The sequence below is a fragment of the Rhinolophus sinicus genome, linkage group LG03 (assembly GCF_036562045.2).
Source record: "Rhinolophus sinicus isolate RSC01 linkage group LG03, ASM3656204v1, whole genome shotgun sequence".
NCBI lineage: Eukaryota > Metazoa > Chordata > Mammalia > Chiroptera > Rhinolophidae > Rhinolophus > Rhinolophus sinicus.
Genome location: NC_133753.1, coordinates 134,234,901 through 134,256,018, shown reverse-complemented (window position 1 = coordinate 134,256,018; position 21,118 = coordinate 134,234,901). Strand labels below are relative to the sequence as shown.

The following is a 21,118-nucleotide window of genomic DNA, read 5'->3' as shown; positions in this document are numbered from 1 at the left end:
TCAATCTTCCTGATCTCAATAAGGGGTACCATCGAATTTCTCAAAGCAAAAAAAAAACAAGTAGTCATCATTTATTCTATTCTCTCCTTTATCCATTTAATCTAGTCCATCAGTAAGTCTTACTGACTCTACTTCCAAACATACCTTTTATTGATACACTTCTTGCCAAGGCCTCTGCCATCTACCTTATCTGAGACCCATCAATTCTTTCCTGGCAAACAGCAATAACCTTCTACATAGTTCGTTCTGATACTTTTTCCTGCTAAAATCTTCTCTCCAGATAGGACCAGAGTGATCTTTTAAAAAACAAATCAGATAATGTAATTGCCCAACTTAAAACTTAAAACTCTCCAGTGGCCTCCCACTGCATTTAGAATGAAATCCAAATGCTATACAGTTCTCAAATTTCCTCTCCTACCTCAAGTCCTACCTTAAGTCTTTCCTTCACTCGATTTGTTCAATAACACTGTATGTCTCTCTTTTCTCAGTCAGACCACAGGGACTTCAACCTTGCTTTGCCTCATTACTGTAATATTTTCCCCAGATCTTCACATAGTTGAAACCTTCTCATTATCACCTCTTCAAAGTATTTGTTGGCCACCTTATGAAATGTTGCCCATCCTACTATCTGATTTCTCTATATAATTCCTCCTCATTCTCTCTCTCTCTCTCTCTCTCTCTCTCTCTCTCTGTCCTATGTTTTGTTTGTTTGTTTATTAGGGCACAGGCCCTTTTTATGCCTTATCCGGCAATGTGTCCTGAGCACTTAGAGGAGTTAGCACGTGGGATGCACTCAATAAATATTTACTGAACAAATAAGTCCACATAGTTATAAGGCAGACTGCGATTCAGTAGCATGTTGGTCATTTTACCACAACCATAAACCAAATTTGGCCACCACCTATTTTCACAGGTAAAATTTTATTGAAACACAACCATATTTACTTGTTTACAAATTGTCTATGGCAACCTTTACCCTACAACAGCAGAACTGTGTAGGTACAACTGAGACCACACATCTTGCAAAGCTGAAAGTATTTACTATCTGGCTTTTTACAGAAAACTTTTGCTGATCCCTGCAGTAAGATATGCCAGGTCAACTTACCCTCAGATTAAAAGGCATAGACACACATTATCTAACCTACATGTACTGAAGAAACAAAAGCCAGGTGTTCTTCCTGGAGATGTTGAGAGCACTACCCGAGGGAAAATTCAGTTAAGCAAACTATGATGCACAATAGAGGATTCTACAATTAGAGAAGCTAGGGTAAAAGTTTTTGTGAGCAGTTTGAGTCTATTTAAATATAGAGCTAAGACTAAAAACTATCTAATTTTACTAACAGAACACAAAGTTTAGTAAGAGCAAAATATCTTGATGCAACCAACAATAAGCAGAGAGCGATATAGGATTAAGTCTGAGTATACCGTTCTCCTCGGTAATAATCATTACAAGTTGACAAGGGTGCCAAGATGATTCAATGGAAAAAAATTAGTCCTTTTCTACAATTGGTGATGCATAATTGACTATCCACATGCAAAACAATAAAGTTAGATCTCCTACCTCACAACATTAAAAAAAAAATTAATTCAGCAAGGATCAAAGGCAATGAGAGCTGAAAACTGCAGAACTACTAGAAGAAAACATAGATGTAAATCTTGTGACCTTGAATTAAGCAATGATTTCTGAGCTAAAACACCAAAAGCATCAGCAATCAAAAATAAATAAATAAGTTGGCCTTCATCGACATTAAAAAGAGGAAAAAAAAAAACTTTTTGCACTTCAAGGACACTATCAAGAAAGTGAAGATAACCCACAGAATGGGAGGAAATATTTGCAAATCATATGTCTGGTAAAGGTCTAGGATACAGACTATATAAAGAACTTTTTGCAGCTCAACAGTAAAAAGACAAATAATCAAATATTAAAATGAGCAGAGGGTTTAAATAGACATTTTTTAAAGATATACAAATGTCCATTAAAAACATAAAAAGATACTCAATGTCATCAGTTCTTAGAAAAATCCGAATCAAAACCACAGTGACATGTCACTACACAAACACTAGGATGGCTATAATAAAATAGGTAATGCAAGTGTTGGCAAAGATGTGGAGAAATTAAAACCCTTATACATTGCTGGTGGGAATGTAAAATGGTTCAGGTCCTTTGCAAAACTGTTTGGCATTACTCAAAAAGTTAAACATAGAGTTAGCATGTGACCTAAGTATAACCTGACTATAACCTAAGATAATTGAAAATATATGTTCCCATTAAAACATACATGTTTTCATAACAGCATTATTCATAATAGCTAAAAAGTGGGGAAAAATCAAATGTCTAAAATCTGATGAATGGATAAACAAAAATAATGGATAAAATATGTGGTATATCCATATAATGAAATATCATTAGGCAATAAAGAGAAATGAAGTACTTATACATTATACAACATGAATGAACCTTGAAAACATTGTGTTAAGTGAAAGAAGACACAAAATCCATCAATTGCATAATTCCATTTTTATGAAAACTACATGGTTGAGCCTGTGGTAGTCTACAATAAACTGAACAAAGCAATACTCACCATTTAATTTGACTGTCAGGCCCCTGCATAAAAATGGATGAAACCTTGGAAATTAAATGGTTATATAATAGACACCACAATCCCTATAGTCTTTAGGTCTATAATAGAAGCACTGATCTCCACCATTGCCCCTAGGATGTGATAATTTTGTTTTTTTAATTTAATATCTTAGGGAGCAGGACAAAGGAGCTTTAGAAGTTTCCACTTGGCCTTGGTCTTCTTCACTATGATAACTCTTATTCCATAGATCAAGAATTCAGTGTAGGTGTTATCCAACTGCAAAGAATAGCAATCCCTATTATATGCTCAGCGACTAGGGAAATAATAACCAGGTGGTTCCACCCATGGACCCAACAGCCACTGTAAACTTGACTTCAGGCAGGACTCCATGTAGTACTTGGCCCCCATCACTCCCTACTTTCACAAGGGGATAATAATAAGATTGAGTTCCCTAGTGTGACTATCAACTCAAATTCTGTGTGCAATATTTCTCAAAATGTCCAGGTATTGCCCTTTGCCCAATTTAAAGACACTGAAGTAAGTGATGATGGGCCTTTTGGGGGATGAACTAGGGGCAGTCATTATATTATATACTTGCTCTGGGGTTGCAGGTTTCTCCTCCTAGGCATCTCCTCTTCTGTTAATAGATTCTGCATTTAAAAATCAGCTCAGCTCCAGAAACTGAACAAGGAATTATGACTGTTTATTGAAGTGACTGCCCTCAACCTCCTGTTCTTCCACTCTTACCACCTTCTGGTTGTAGATATTAAGCAGCACGCTTGTTGGCTGCCCATCTATTTTGCTCATATAAACACCATCCTCTAGTAACCATCTCTCCAAGTTTTCTTGACTGCCCCTCTGATCTTTCTGGTTTTCACAGTAACTGTGACCTTCTGGTTTCTGGATGTAAGCAGTGCCCCCTGGTGTCTATTACTTTGATGCCTCATAATCCACCTGGACATTAGAGCCCAGGCCTGGGAGCCCTTCTCCTGTTGTGAGCCCTGGCCCACAGAGAAGGCCCACCTGTACTTCTCAGTGATGCTGGTGCCTCTCTCACCAGCACATTCCTCGTGGCCTTGGTGATGGGACCGAATCATCTGGTGGGTCTGCTGGCCTAATACGATATACCCATTCCATTATATCATCACCCTGAGACTCTTTATTCTTGTCTCTACCATACCAGGGAAATTCAGGAATGTCCACTTCCCTCGGCATAGACTTTGATTTTTCCACACTTAATAGCATCTTGGGGAATGCTTTGCCTGTGATGGTTGATTCAAAGATGTAACATCTGGAGCTCTCAGTCAACTATGGCCCCTGCATCAGGTCCGTTTGGAGGAGATCTGAGTAGCCCACTTCCATGGCTGCCATAGTGTGGGTATTAATACTTTGAATTGATGAAAGAGTAAGCTAGAATATCATTTTGCCTCCTTTTGCCTCCTTGCCTCCATTATTCCTTTGCCTCCTTCTCCTGGGCACTATAATTCCCTGCCTCACTGAAGTTAGTGGAGCCGTATGACTCCGCTTTGGTTAATAGAATGTATACCTTTTCTATGCCTGGTCCTTTCCATTTCTATGCAGTCCTCCATTCTCTGTCTACTCCTGACACAAATTTAAAGGTCATGTGTTGAAGAAGCACCACAAGATGGAGAGAGAGGCTGGGCCTCTGAATCACCACTTTGAGGAGAGATGCCAAACTGCAATGGACTGTGATGTAGGCAAGCAATAAATATTGACTGGATAAAGATTCTGACATTTTGGAGCTGCTTATTTCAATAATTAGCCTGCCTTTTTGATCCAGCGATTAGCTTACTTTCTTGATAGGAATCATTTAAAACAAGCAATTTTCTTTTAAAGTTCTGTTTTGATTACTGAGCTAGAATCATGTGAGAATATGTGTTGGAATGATTGAATGCAGAGAAGGTGGAATGCAGAAACTAAATGACTCCTTATTCTTACCTATCTTATCTTTTAAATAGTGATATTCTGTAAAACACAGCCCAGCTCAATTAAATAATCACGTTAGAGTTCTAAATAACTAACGTAATACCTTTTAATTTTTTATACAAATTCATTAAGATTAACTTGCAAAAATGTTTATTTATTAATATTCTCCAGAAATGTTTTCCCAAATACTAAGTGACTACAATTTCTAAATAACATCTAGGTTATCCTTGTTCGAACCATCTCTGAACCAAAATAGCATTTTAATAGCATTTCTTGTTTTCTCCAATTAGTGAAAGAAGTCTTTACCTGGTCCCTTCACAATGACTGGTTAAAATTGTGTGTAATGTTGCAGGACTGTGAACTTTATCTCTAAGCTGTCTTAGTTTTTAATATGCAATGGTCAAATTATTTTTATGTGATTTTGAATCTAAGAAGCAAGTGCCAAATCACATGTGAAGACATGAAATGAATTGCAATCATCTGAAATCTGTTATAGGTTGGTGCAAAAATAATTGCTATTTAAAAGGTTAAAAATGATTGCAAAAACCGCAAATACTTTTGCACCAACCTAATAATTCACCTACCTGTGAAACCAGGATCATAATACTTTGCAAGTTGTCAGAATGGTGTCGTAAAAAGTACAAAATCTGTTAGGTTATTCAATGTTTTAAAATTCTTGCATCTCACCTATCATCTTAAAGACACAATGTCTGTTAATTCTAGGAATATTTCAGTGGTTCCACTCTTAGCAATTTCCTCCAATAATGACACGTAAGTTTACTAACCAATTACTGTTTTAAGTTTTCTGCATGTCTTTAATTTCTGCATGTCTTTAATTTATTGTTTAATTTATAAATGCCAGGCACTTTGCTAACACTGGAGAATCCTAAAGTAAAACAGACTGGAAAAACATTGCTTTTTAACAACTAGAGAGACCAACCACAAACAAATAAAGGGAGAAAAGAAAAAAAAAATACAAAAATATCAAATGATAACTGCTTTGCAAAGAATTAAAATTGGGTGGTGAAAGGAAGTGACAGTGGATATTGAGGCTATATTTACTATGTGGCCCAGGGACAGACTTTCTGAAGGAGGCATTAAAGCTACAATCTGAATAACTACACTGAGGCAGCCATATGAAATAATTCATGGAGAACTGTGTTCCAGATGGACAGAGAAGCTGGTGCAAGCGCTCTAAAGCAGAAACAAACTTGGAGAACTTGAAGAAGAGACAGAAGACCATCATGGCTAGAGCACAGATACAAAGGAAATAGAGGCAGATGAAGTAGAAAATGGGCTTTTATATAGAGGCTGAATTTTATTCTAGGTAACCTGAGGAAACATTGGAGAGTTTTTAATCAGAATAGTGGTATAAAATGATTTATATTTTCAATTCGAAGGAATATTTTGTTGGGGCTCTTAAACATGGGATGAGTTTTAGATACTGGAACTACAAAAAAACCGAAATACTAACAAAATCGTTAGAAAATAAAGGAATAACTTTCAACCTAAAAAACCTAAAACAGTACTTATTTATTCAGATATATGACTAGAATAAGTAATAACAGTCTATAACTTTGGCAAATATCTAAACTATCATTAGTGTATAATCAGCTCCCATTTTCCACATAAGAGAATTAGCCTACTGTGGATAAAGGAACTTACTCAAGGTCTCAGTATAAGTACAGAGAAGTAAAGGCCATGTGTTTTTCACCTGTCTTCTCAGATCTAACCACAACAGGAAACCTCCTGTGCTTCATAAGAATTAAGAATGTCAATTGTTAAAAGAAAGAGGAGGAGGAGGAAAAGAAAATTTTATTAATTGACTCAAAATGGAAGTTAAAACTACATTAGTTTTTGTGTTAATTCCACTTTCAACCAGTACCAAAGACTTCTCTAGCTGCCTTCATTTCCTTATTTTCCATTTATCTTCTTCCAAATTTGATATGATATAGTTTTTAACAGAAACATTATATATTATTATAGGAGAAAAGAAATAGAAAAGGAAAAGAGAGGAAAGTGGAAATGAAGATAGAAATATGAACTAAAGACAGGGAAAGGTGGCAAACTGTAGAAATTAGGAGCCCGACTTTATCTTACCTGTTGGCTAATTGTTTTGAGGGATGCATGAGATTATGCAAACAAAACATTTAGAGGTAAATGGAAAATGTTCTTCAAACCATTTTAGGTACAGAACCAAGAAGTAAATATAATCACTATAATGTAAAGCAACATAGAACCAACGACGTAGATATATATCAACGTTAACATGGCAGATTGACTACAGACATTTATACCGCCTCCCCCCCAACAAACTTCAAAATGACAGTAAAGAAAATTTTAAAAGAAAGTGGACAAAACAATGGAAAACATATTAAACAAGAAATTTCAACAAAATTTTAGAGGACAGAGGAAAGTCAGAAAACGGTGCAAATTAAGAAAGCTTCAGAAATACCATTGCAAATAAGCTGGTTTGAACCGTAGAAGGCTCAGGACTTAGAGATATCAAATGTACTGATGTTGGAAAAGGGTCAGGGCTGAAAAGAGGCACTAAAACCTGTAAAAAAATGGTTGAACTTCTTTTTTTTTTTTTCATTCAACTCTAGTGGACTACTTAGCCATACCACCAACATCTGTTTCCCCAAAGTCTAGAGTTTTAGCAGATGGTGGGAGGGCAGAATAGGATTTAAAACAATAAGAGGAGTGAGTGTAATTGAACAACAGGACTCTCGCCTTCTTCCTACCCATGCCACTAGAACAAGAACCCTGGCCACAGACACCATCCTGAAGCAAGAGACTAGTGATTTTACTCATTGGAAAAACTGAACAGGACCAGATTAAAAACAAATGAAAGCCATAGGTACACTTTTCTGGGGAGACCTCAGTGAAAAGAAATTGATTTTCACTACAGAATTGACCACTTTTGACAAGTAACATCCCCAAGTTCGAAGCTTGCTATTTGTTTCCTTGTATTTAAGTATGAACAGGGAGACATGGACAACCCGAGATGTGACCAAAACCTCCACATACAAGACAAAATAAAAAAGACACAAAAATTAAAAGAATCAAGAACAGACCAAGACAATGTAGGAAACAAAAGAAGCGTACAATTAATATCCTGAGATAACACAAGATATTATGTCCATTTAAAAAAGACAGGTGATGGAAGGAGAACTGACTTTGGGTGATGAACACACAATAGGATTTATAGATGATGTAATACAGAATTGTACACCTGAAATCTATGTAATTTTACTAGCAATTTTCACCCCAATAAACTTTTTTTTTTTAAAAAGACAGATGTTGTTTAATTTTTTAAAAGAAAATCAGAGAACAAGAAAGAGCTTTTGAAAATTTTCATAGTATATCTAAATTTTAAAATTGATGTCTAAAAATCAAGAACACTTTCAAGAAAGTAAAACAAGAGCTCAAATAGATGGAAATAAGGAAAGAAAAGATAAGCAAATAAGAGGACTATTTTAGGAGGTTCAATATTCAACCAACAGGAAATCCTAAAAAAAAAAAAAAAAAAGAAAATGAACAAACAAAAACGGAGGGGAAGATATATTTTCCTAAAAATCATATAAGAGCATATAAAAAAATTTCCTAAAACATAAAGACATTAGACTCCATATTGAAAAGTCCCACTAAGCATTAGCACAATGTATTGAGAACATTCCTAATTAAAAAATATCACTGTGAAATTTATTTTTTTATAACACCAAAATAGAAAAGTTTAAACACACATGCATACACACACACACAGACACACACACACACACACACACAATAGTCAAATATGAAGAATTTAGGAATCAGAATGGCACTAAACTTGAACTAAAAAGCTGGAAGTTAAAAGACAATAGAGTAATGTGTTCTTAATTTGGAGGGGAAATTATTTTCAAGTTAGAATTTAACAAATTAGAATCAGTCAAGTAGGAGTGTTGAATCAAGATACTTTCTGAAATGTAAAATACACTTTTAACTATTAAGAATCCTATCTTAGGATCTACACTGTAAAAGGGGTATAAAACAAAATGAAAGAGCCAATTATTCCACAAAAAGAACATCCAACGCGCTTCCATGTGGAAAAGAACTTCTTGGATAATAGCAATGCAACAAATGTTGAAAAGAATAACAGATTTAACAGAAGAGACAGCTGTACATGAAAGGGCTTTGAGGGTAGTTGGCAATTACTAACTCCTGAACAAAGAAACTATCGTTTAAAAGGCAAATGTGAGGAAAAAGTGCTATAAATGACAGCATAGTGTCAATTGACAAAATTGGAATATGAACTGCATTTTAGAGAAATGAAAATGTATGTTCACACAAAAACCTATATACAAATATTCATAGCTGCTTTATCTTGAATAGCCCCAAACTGGAACCCAAATGCTCTTTAACAGATGAATACATAAACTATGGCACATCCATACAATAGAAAGCTATTCAACAATAAAAAGAGCAAAGTATAGACACTGCAACCCGGATGGACCTTAAGAGCATTATACTAAAAGAAAACAACAATCCCCAAAGACTACATATTGTATGATTCCACTTATACAACTGTCTTGAAATGACAAACTACGGAAATAGAGACCAGATTAGTGGTCACGAAGCATTAGGATTGTGGCAGAGTGTGGGTATGAGGGCTAACACAGAGAGGCTTGGGGGGTTGGTGGAACACGTCTGTTTCCTGATTGTGGTGGTGGTTACACAAATCGAGAAATGTGATAAAATTTCATAAAATGATACACCCAAAAATACATGTAAAAGCTACTGAAATCCAAATTAAGGTCTGTAGTTAATAGCATTACACCACTGTCGATTTACTGGCTTGGATCACTGTATTAGAAGTAAGAGTTAAGTAAGATGCTTTATCATCGGGTGAAGCTGAGGGACTAGAACATGAGAACTCTCTACGTTATTTTTGAAATCGTATATAGGAAACTAAAATTATTTCAAAATAAAAAGTTTAAAAAATATAAAAATACTCCCCTCAAGGACTATTTCCAGTGATTTTGATTCAGTCAGTCTGAAGCAGAACTCAGGAATCAGGAGTTTGGCAAGCTCTCCAAGTGGTTCTCATGCATCGTCCTCTCATAGAATGCATGATGTCCTTAAGAGGTCCTTTGGCCATGAAGACAACAGCTTCTTATAATGTCTCTTATTGCAAATTGCAAACTGAAGGCATCATGCCAAAGCACAAATAAAGCTACAAGGGTCCAAAAGAGTGTACATTGCATCCCAGTGGCATGGCTTGATTCCCAGATGGCATCTAGACTAAGATTAGATGGCTTCAGTTTTTTTAAGCAGCACTCCATAAGCACTATTTCTTACATTTAAATATTTTATAAAATGTTTTATGTTGCCAATTAAGGGCAGATGAACATGATTTGATATTATACCAACTGGAGGAGAAGGGTGACATCCTTTTGGTGACATCCTTTTAAGAATATTACAGAAGATTTCTATTTGAAGAATAGACCTCCCACCTTCAAATGGAGGTGGGCTGAAGGACAACCTCTGAAAAGGACCAAGGTTTTACTAGAAAACATACATAGAATTTAATGAATAATTGAGGTCTGAGGCATTATCTTTTCATTACAAGTAGTCTAAAATGTGGTTTATCTTAATGAATATCAATTGCATTCAATCAAGAAGGTCTATAATGTGGAAAAGGCTAAACATTCCTATATTGCTTAGGTAACATCAACTTTTACCATATGAAAATTTTACTATCATGGATTGAATAAATAAGTCTAAATATTTTCTCCCAGTTATTTTATTTAGTATTAGTTTTTTAATATGAAAATTAGATGTTAAATATTAGTAATAATCTCTTAGAATTCTATCTAAGTGTGTTTTTAGCCTCTATGTCAGTTATTATGTTAGATATTGAGATTCAAAGAGGAATAGTATATAGTTTCTTTCCTCAAAAAGCCAGTGTCTGTTGGAGTGAGAAAAAAATTAAACCAACAACTATGGTATATTAATTGATTATGGTATTGGAGGTTCTTGATTAGAATCTTGACAGAGTAGAATTTAGCTAGACGAAGAAAAGATGGGCATACGTTGAAGGGAGAGGGAACTGTTTATGTGAATGTATGGAAGAATTTAATGTGATATTGTGTTTGGGTAATAAGGACTATATCTGAGGTAAATGATGCATTATGGTGTAGGTTTACTAGTGGCAGGGAAATGACTGGAAGCCATGTCATGGTGAGGACCTTTGTCATGATAGTCTGGCCTGCAAGGCCACCCAGAAAGTATTTGAGCATTTTGAAAAGAGCATCCAAGCAGTAGTGATGTCATAGACTGGAGTATGATTAAACTGAAGGCAAAGAGAAAAATAAAGTGACTGAATCAAGGAAATGGTTTGGGGGTACAGGAAAATTATCTATTAGGATTATTTCCATTGTCATCACAATTTGTATTGGTCTTTGCACATTGGAAAGCCACTTCTGTGTGAAAGCAGCTGAAATTAATTAATCAAAATCTCAAAGGTTGGTCACATTTCACCTATAATCAAACAATCTGTATACAGTAATTTGAAGAAAATAAAAAGAATACATGTGTAGCCAAGTCTCTGTTAAAAGAAAAACAAATGTTCTTTGGGTTGAAAATACCATCTGGATCATTTTAGCTTACCAGGCACCAAACACAGCACTGAAAAATCCTAAAGTCTGAAATACATAAACCAAAAAAAAAAGTCTTAAAAGAGATTTCAAATCTTTAAAAAATTCCCTCCTGTAAAGCAGGTTGGTATTTTCAACACTGCACCTGGATTTTCTTACATTAAAATGTTGTGTTACTTCCTAGAAGGGATATTATGAGGATTAACAAGATCATGTTTTCAAGCTCTTTGAGTTCCTCAAAGAGTGAAGCTCGGTAAGGACAAGGCGTAACATTCACTTTTCATTGCACAGCCATCTGAATTCGGGTTATGTGTGATACCACAGCGAGGAGACCCAACTCCCTTTCAAAGTCTTACTGCCTTCATGAAGTAGAGAAATGAAATTCAACAGGGCATTAGCATTGGTCATGTTTGAATTATTGAGCAAGAACTGTGATAAATACCTGCATCCATGATACTTCTAGCTCTCCTGACAGGCCCTTAGTTGTACAGAAAAAGATTTTTACCTAAGTCAGGATTTTCTCACTGATTATTTAGATTGAGGGGGTGTGAAGTATTATTGCAGATAAAAACAAATGTAGATCAAAAAGGTAACTTTTTAAAATGTGGTCAAATCAAATTTATTTATTTTAATTAATTCAGGCAGTAAACAATATGTATTCAATAATCTTTGATGCTAGGCATTCTCAGAAATTATAAAAAGCAGTGAATTCAATCAAATAATGACTCATTTGTTGCTTTCATGAAACTTAAATTTTAGCCTGATGATGAAAATATTATAGAGACAAATTGGTACATACACAAGCAATGGAAATATAACCTGGTGTTACTAGTAATACGTATTGTCCATGAGGTCTGTGTCAGAGGCTATTAAAAGTGAAGATCTGCCCTTTTTTCACTTCTATTCATTTATTCAAACAACATTTATGATTATTACCTGACATACGTCCTCTTGTAAATAGGCTAATATGGCCTGCATTATAATCCCTTTGTTCATTCAAACATTTATTGAGATACAGACACTAGGGCAAATACAAAATAAAATAAGCTCCATTCAATGTCCTTAAGGTTATTTTTCAACAGTGGTGGAATCAGATATGTAGACATATAATAAATGCATATTACATATAAGGTAGAATAGTAATTAAAATATATAAATCACATAATGAATCCTAAATGTTTCATTTAATCAGGAGTTCTCAAACCTAGATGCATTTTAGAATCACCTAAAGAGTTTTTTAAAAATACAATGCACAGCCCCTTTCTCCCACCAATTCTGACGTAATTGGGCTAACATGGAAAACTATAAAGTTGTTACTTCTTTTTCAAATATTATTTTCCTCTCATTTTAATGTATATCCAGGGTTGAGGCGACCCCACTCCCATGCCTAATGGTTTTCTTAAAAGAAGAGACAGGTGAAATATTGTGTTGAAATTGAGGTGGCTCCCAAAAAATTCTATAGAAAACAAGAGTAATGCCCTAGGAAAGCTGTTACCAAAATTGAATGCAATATGGTAAATGTATTCTAACAGTTCAGAGGAAGATAGAAGATCCATTCATAATATCTACATAATATTCACTCAAACCATGAACCATAATATCTACATAATATTCACTCCAATCTGGGACTAGGTAAAACTGCAAAGTATGTGAATATTTATTCTTTGGTTCTCCATCTCCAAATTCTTTCAATTACCCAAGCTCATAAGTAACCAAAGTCTCTAAGGAAAGGTTCTGCCATATGTTATATTTGGAGTAACAGTGATCATGTATAAAATGTGACACTCAAGGGACTATATTTAAAAACAAACTGAAATTCCAGGCATCAATGAGAACAGTGAAGGTTCTCATGGCATAATCAGACCTTCCTAACCATTGAAATACCAGGAAACAATAGTCTACATTGGTAGCGTATTCTGTCAGGAACTACAATTCTGTAACTTGGGGTCCTTACTCAGTTTTCCATAGCAATAAACAAAAACAATAAACAAAAAAATGACAATACAAGGGTATCTCTATTTAAGAGTTTTTCAAGAAGTTCAACTTCCAAGTTCTAATGTGAGCATTAGATTTACCATGTCACACAGCTATGATGAGACTATAAGGCAGATAAAAGGTGATCTTTCATTGAGCCAAGCAAAGGGAGTCTTAACAGAAATAAAACCTCAAGCCCAAATGCAGTATATTGAAATTCTCAATCATGAGCTATCCAAAAAAGTCTCAGACCAAAGTTTACAGCCTTGTAAAAATGTTTCCTCAGTAGCATCACACCTCTGTGTAATATTTTTAAGCATGCCTAGCAAGCTTGATTCAGCACAGTTGGAGAAAAAGAATCATATGAATGAATAGGTAAGTTTCTTCGTAAGTGGATTTAAAATATGCCCACACTCTCACCTCCCTTTACTACTCCTTTTGAATTTTACTGTCTCCCATTCCAAGTCATGGCTCTGTTTTAAGTCTCTAATTGATAAACATAAATATGTCTTTAGAATATGCAAATAAATTATAGACCTAGAATTGTCATCAAAACCCATAACAGCATTTTTCTAATTTAAATTGGCTGTGCACCTATAACTTATTGACAAGATATTATCTTGATGTTTGGGTATTTGAACATAATATAGGATTTGTATAAACATGTATGAATACAATTTAAGGTAGTATTCTTTACAGCTAACCTAAATGAGTAGTGAAAAGAAGTCTTTTAGCTACAACCTTTATTCATAGAAGAGATAACAAAGACATGCTTTTCATTTTTGGTTTTCCAAAAATGACAAGGTAGATGATTGTATGTTTGTTGTTGGATTGTATCATTGTTCATGGTGTTGGCACCCAAGAGGTATTTATTTTTTATTCCTAATCTATTGCTATAAACCTCTCAATTTTTTGCCTCACTCATACAGCCCATACTTAATAGTAGGGAAGTATCACCACCAAACAAAATAGTGGGAGGCTGGAAGTCCATTGGCAAAGCAGTTATGGGCAGAGAAATCTCCAGGTAATTCAAAGCCTCTTTGTGAACTGTTCCACTAGGTGAGCTGAAATATCATCTGTCGTATTTAGCAGAAGTGGCAAATCCTTGAAAATGCTCAAAGAATAGCAGTAATGAGTGAGACACAGAGCAACCAGATATATGGGGTCTCATTTTTGTTAGACCAGGTGTAAACTCTAGATGGTATCTGGCAGCAAGAAAAGGCAATCTATACTTTCCCCAAAACATGGCAAGGACACTTGGCTCACTTTAGTGTTTTCGATTTCTCTGTTATACAAAGACAGAGGTTGCCATCAATAGTGGCATCTCTTGAAACAAGGACAGAAATCAATACCTCTCTGAGCAGAAGTCAATGTCAATATGACAACCCAACCCCCTTCTCAAGATGGCAGAAGTGTTTTCTCAAGCTGCTGCTGCTGAAATCCATTTTGCCTAATTTTCAGAAACAGAACATGATGGTTTTGTTTCCCTGACAATTTTAAATGTGCTACCCTTCATCCTACATATGTCCCCTAATCTGTGTCCAAGCAGCAGTCCAACCCCTCAAATTAATCTCTGCATCTAACATGCAATCACAGAGAAGGCTAAGACAGGTGTTCCAGTTATCACTGCTGTATGCTCTATTTAAGATTGCAAAGATAAGAAAAGCTGCATGTCTTAGTCCATTCTGGCTGCTATAACAATATGCCACAGACTGGGTGGCTTACAAACAATGTACATTCATTTCTTACAGTGCGGTCAACTAGAAGCCCAAGATTAGGGTGCCAGCATGGTCAGGTGAGCATCCTTTTCTGGGTCCCAAACTTCTCATTGTATCTTTACATGGTGGAAGGGGTGAGGGATCTCTGTCTGGCCTCTTTTATAAGAACATTAATCCCATTCGTGACAGCTCCACCCTCGAGACTTAATCACTTCTCAAAGGCCCCACCTCCTAATGCCAACATCTGTGGGGGTTAGGATGTCAACATATGAATTTTGAAGAGACACAAACATTCAGACTGTAGCACCATGGCTTCTTATAGGTTTGGGGTTTCCATGGCTTTAGCAATAGAAAATGTGTGTCTAATCCTTTATAAAATAACATTTATAAGACATTTTGTATTGCAGGGTTTTTTTAAAGTGTTTTGTTTTGTTTTTTCAATGCTGACAAACAATATTGCCTAGAATAAATATGTAGTGTATGTATATAAAAGAAATGGACTGGAAATCAAGTATATCAACTTCATGGCAGAAGTTGTCTTTGGAAAGAGAGAGCATGGAATGGAATGGCAGGGAGTGGTCATAGGAGACTGACTAAATTTGTAGTTTTGTTTCTTTGAAAAACAATGGGGTAAACGTCACTAGTGGTATGTTTTTTATACTGTGTGTTGTGAAGGGTGTTTTTTATGTTGTTCTTTCATCTTTTCTGTATTTCAAGATCTCAAAAAATTAAGGAAACAAGACTGTTAGCTAATCACATGGCCATTGTGCATTCTCTTTTTGAAGGAAATGATTGTAACTAGAACACCCATCCTCTTTGTCCAATTAGCAGTTTTCATCAAAGAAATTTTCACTGGGCATTAATCAAGTCAAGATCACAACTTTAATGGCACTGGTCACCCTGCTTTTGAATAAAACATTAATATTCACATTCATGTGTAAATGCCCCTATATTTCGGATTAATTAGAAGTAAGAACAGCCTTAATATATGCAGAACACCATTCATGTGCTCTAAAAAGCAAATGAAGAAGTTGGAATGAGCATATTATGAGTTACATGTGTCTGTCTTTTATGAAAATGAAGAAAAATTCCCTCTAGAAGAACCCAGTTATTTGGCTGTTTTCATATTTTATAAGGTGTAGCGAAAAGCACTTTACCTGGCAAAACATCAGTAAATACAAGAATGAGTATATGCACTTATAGTAAGTAGTAACAGTTATATTACATATATGCATCACATATAGCAACTACATATGTATAGCACTTCTTTGAGTACTGTGTTGTTTATAAGAACTTGCAAAAAAAAAAATCCCCAAATTATTGATGACTGTTTACTTTCAGCCCATGAATCATTTCCTGAACATATTTTACAGTTGTGATTCAGCTGGGCTTTTCATTTATTAATTTATTTATTTTTTGTTTCCTTTTTTAAAAATCACCATTTCTGTTTTCGGATTCTCCACAGGTTTGGCTTATCTCACGGGGTAACACAAGACACATCTGTTGATTTCTCTCAAAATGACAACAGCAACAATAGTGTGGTTACAAAATAAAAGCTGGGGAGGGAGTCTTTTCAAAACACAACTGGGAAAATAACCCAGAATAAGAGAAATGAGATAACCAGCAGATGCTCCAGAATATGGAAGTCATCTGTAAGTGTTTAGTGGGATGGAGAATGCTGAAATAGTTCTCCATTTGCCAGACGCCTGAAATAGAGACAGATGAGCTATTCCTCTGAACTTCAACAACAGCGCCAGCTGAAAAAGCAGAGCCTTTCTGCCAAGGGTCACTTGTTGAAACTGTTGCCTGTAAATCAGCATTCTCCTTTCTGACTAATAGTACCCAGAAAATACAACCTAAAGGTTCATCTGTGTAACTTACCTTGGGCACAAAGACCATCATCGTTGGTTGCTGAAGGTCTATGGGGGTGGGGAAAAATTGTTTACATGTCTTGAACAAAAGTAGCTTTTTATGAAACCCACATGTTGTACACACTGTTTCTTACCTTTCCTTGATGAGTAAGAAATGTTCCCAAATGAAATAACCCACATTTCAACTGCATTGGTAAATAGTGGTAAGGATATTTAGGTCTGGAAATAGTTATGAAAAGGCCATTTATGTATTTTTTTCCTCGCTAAAATAATTGCTGCTGCATTACACTGTGTCTTCTAACCTCCTTTAATAGAAAGGAATGTCTTTGTGGGAAATGTACTATCTGGAATCCTTTTCCTTGTATTGTTTAGATCATGAGTCTGGTTTTTTTTTGCACTTGTTCCCAGGTTGTCTGAAACATTTGAAAACAACAGTGGGTAGTCAGACCTGCTCATGCTGGCCTTACAGTTTGCCATCATATAAATGTCAATTTTGCTTTCTTTTATGGAGCTAAGCAGAGATAAATCCAAGTAGCATAGTAAGAGGTCTCTAGATTTTGTAGTTCCCTCCATTTCTGTGTGTGGCCTGACCAATCAACCCAGAGCATCTCTGTTCCTCACTATCCTCTTTACTCAATTACTCTTTTTGTTTAACATACCCAGGTCTGCCAAGAGGCTAGGGGTATCTCTTGTGGGTTTAGGATATATTCTAGACCATTGGTAATCCTAAGACCAGCAGCATCACCTGGGAACTTATTAGAAATACAGATCTTGCCATCTCAACTTCTGAATCAGCAACTCTAGAGTTGAGGTCCAGTAATTTGTGTTTTAACAAGCCCCTCAGGTCATTCTGATGCACATTAAATTTTGACCATCACCTTCAGAACTCTTGACCAAATATCCCCAGGGAATTTCCCAATTGTGAGAGCCTGAATATTTTTAGATACCCTTTTTGCATCTAAACTATGGTAGCCTCAAGGTATTGAAAGAATCCCTTCTAAATTAAAGCTGGTGTCAGTTTTTGGAATGGGTAGTGGTGAATTAATTTGCATTAAGAATTTGTCCTAGATTAGCAAAACATATCAGCTATGCTGTAGCCACAATGCCTTCTAAAAATTACACTCCTTTGATTTTCCTCTCCACTAATGTATAACAAAAGGGAGATTTAAAAGCCTTGCAGAAAAAAATGCCAGCTGTGTAGAAGACAGACACTGCAGTTGGTTGATGAATGGATGTTAGCTACCAGTTGAGGGGTTCTTATTGGTGGTTAAAAACAACTGGTTTATTATCTTCCTTAATAGCCTTGATGTACTACTCAATTGAGTGAGACTTTGTAGGATTATTTTTAGGTTACATTCCAAAAGAATGGACAGTCAAAATATGCAAATGAGGAACTGTAAAATCAGTGTTTTGTGACACTTATTCTAAAAGCTAGTGACACTACAAACATAAAGGAATATCAAAAGAGATTTTGTGAAGTGGTGAAGTTTATAAATCATCTTGAAATAAATATACTGAACTTACGTTAAGAAAATAAATGTCTACTTTTTTGTTGTGCTTCTCAAAGTTGTTGTTAAAACCCATTAGGAATATTTCCTCAATGTCATTTACACATAATCATCACAAGCCCCTCTCTACATTCTCATGTAGAAATTACAGTCTTTTCTTTCTTCCTTCACTCAGCCTGTAGTCCAGGTAACTGACCTTTCTACACCTCCTTTGTAACCTCTATTACTGAGATCAGAGAAAGGTTGCTTCCCATGGGACAGACTAGAGTGAAGACAGGCTTGAGGAAAGGCCTAGTGCCAAAGAAGTGGTCAACTGTCAAAATCTACAAGCAGTCACTTTGCTTTCAAAATGGGAACAAGATTTATTCTTTCTTCAATACACTTCATCATAAAGTATTGTTGGAAATATATTTCAAAATGAAAATGCTATTTCATTCCTATATTTCTTATTTTTTAAGGGTTGAGAAGACCAAATTGTTACTTGGCACTAGCTGGCATGCTAGCTGAGTTCTAGAGTCGGTAGTCCAAAGGTAGGTTCAGCCCAACACATGGCACAGAACTATAGACTCCAGCTGTTTCTACCAGCTGTTTCAGGTCACAGGCCCAACAATCCCTGAAGCTTTCTTAGCAGGACCCAGCAAGTAGCCAAAAGAATTTCCAGCCTTTCATGATGATTGGGATACAACATACACTGTTTCAACACTGAAATGATGCCCTTAATTATTAAGCATATATTTGAATGCCTGCTATGTGCAGAGGTATGTTGAATGCTATGAAAAAGTATAAAAGACAGAAAAAGTGTCCATCCAGAAATGATTTGCAACTCGGCTGAAAGAACAAATCAATAGGCATGAAATGACAGGGTGCTACAACTGAGTGCGGTCACTTCAAGTCATAGTGTGACGATCCATTGCTTTGCACTCAGCTCTACTTTCTCCACACCTCAACTCTTTGAAAGTGCAAAAGGGCAGATTACCCCGGCAACCATGTTGAGCATGCTGCTGAGAACATTATCTGTAGGTCTTGGAGACATTAATAAAATATGGACAAGTGCAACAGGGATTTTAAAAAATAGGGACTGCCTCATGGTCCAATTATTTTTGACAAAATCATCTATGGCATACTCTGAGCTCAGAAATGCTGGTCTTGTTGCAAATATGGAGACATTCCATCTAATGAATAATCTGAATAGTTACAGTGGGAGGAAAATTCACAGGGAATAATCCATACCCTTCTCTCCTAATTTAGAGGTAAATCAGGTATCAGAGAAATTCTGCCTCTAAACAGTGTAAAGGTATTTAGCATTCTAGTTTTGGTGGCTTGTTAAAATGATATGTTGGGGAAGGAAGAAATTGGCTTCTACCCTTCTAGGTTCTTTCAGTCTGTCTAATACTAAAAACTGTATAAGAGAGATTAACAAGAGAAAATAACCAAATTAAATTATATACCTACTTACAAGAACCCAATGTACATTAGAGAGTTAGAGATCCTACATACATGAGAAGTTCAGAGATATAAAGGCAAAATGAGGTGTATGTAACATTCTGAGCTAAGGAATGAGGTAAGATGCCCTGAGGCTTCAGAGGGGAGGAGGGTAATTTGCAGGATGATAAGACAAGCAGATGTTCAGTAATTAGAAGTTTGCCTTGCCCTATAAATAGGTCATAAAAAGTTATTAAGATAACTCTTACTATGGGCAAGGACCAAATTTAAATTCCTTAAGGAAGATATCAAAGTTTCTCTTGAGCCTGCAGGGTCTCTATTGCCTTCAGATCAAAATAATCCACATGCCAAAGTAGCATATCTTGGGGAGGCCTCTTATGAACCCCTTCAGATATCTTTTCTCCTCACCTCTTTAAATAGATCCAAAATTAAGGCCATTTATATATATATAAAAAATTAAGGGCATTTATATATAAATTTATATATATGTATATATTTACATATATAAATGCCCTTAATTTTGTATCTATTTAAAGAGGTGAGGAGAAAATATATATACACACACACACGCACACACACATATACATATACATACGTATATATACATATACATATATATATATACATATATATATATATATATATATATATATATATATATGGGGTGTGTGTGTTTATAGTACACACACATAGTATTTGGTTGCATTTTTGCAACTAAAATTACTTTTGTGAAATGAACGTTCCTCCATGAGACATTACATCCCCTAACAATATACTATGGCATTTCCAGAATATAACATTATGTTCTGAATTTAGAGCTCTGTGAACAAATTCACACCCAAAGAATAGCTAGCAAAGTGCCTGGCTTGCTTCCAGTTTCACTCTCTTCGTTGTTTTGCAGTAATGAAGAGCAATTTTGTGGTTGAAAATGAAAATGTTTTTTCCCCAACTGTAACCAGCTTTTTTGAACTGACAGAAATGACTTGAATTCTGTGTCTTCAGATTTTGAAGTCTTCTTCCCCAAAACAATTTCTGCCCAAGAGGACACTCTCTAAAAATTTTAATACAACTCAAATGCTAGTCTACACTTTCGCATTTGATCTTACTTTGCTTTCCTGCATATGTAACCTCTTGCTAAAATATCGTACATTCTCTTTTATCCCAAGGTTTCCCAAGAAGAAATGTACTATCTCAGGATGTGACTTTGATCATTTCAGGATGCATAGGTAAGAATTAAGATTAATCAGGTCTTTAAGTCAAAATGCCTGTGGGGCCAAGCTCAGCACAGAGTGGTTCCCACACAGCATAAACTACAGACAGTTCATCCCAGCTCAAAATCGAGAACCATGATTAGTGACAAAGTTTTTCTTTTGCTTCTTTTACATATTTTATTTTTGCTGAATAGACACACACACACACACACACACACACACACAC

At 35.6% G+C, this 21,118-nt stretch overlaps 1 long non-coding RNA gene across 1 annotated transcript in view; it reads left to right on the top strand.

The window, feature by feature from the left end:
• The window catches only part of LOC141570402 (uncharacterized), a 430,720-nt gene extending 409,812 nt beyond the window's left edge, over positions 1–20,908 (top strand). Inside the window, exon 4 of the long non-coding RNA XR_012494406.1 lies at positions 20,848–20,908. This is a non-coding gene — a long non-coding RNA (uncharacterized LOC141570402). The remainder of the gene's footprint in view (positions 1–20,847) is intronic.
• Positions 20,909–21,118: the final 210 nt, after the last annotated feature.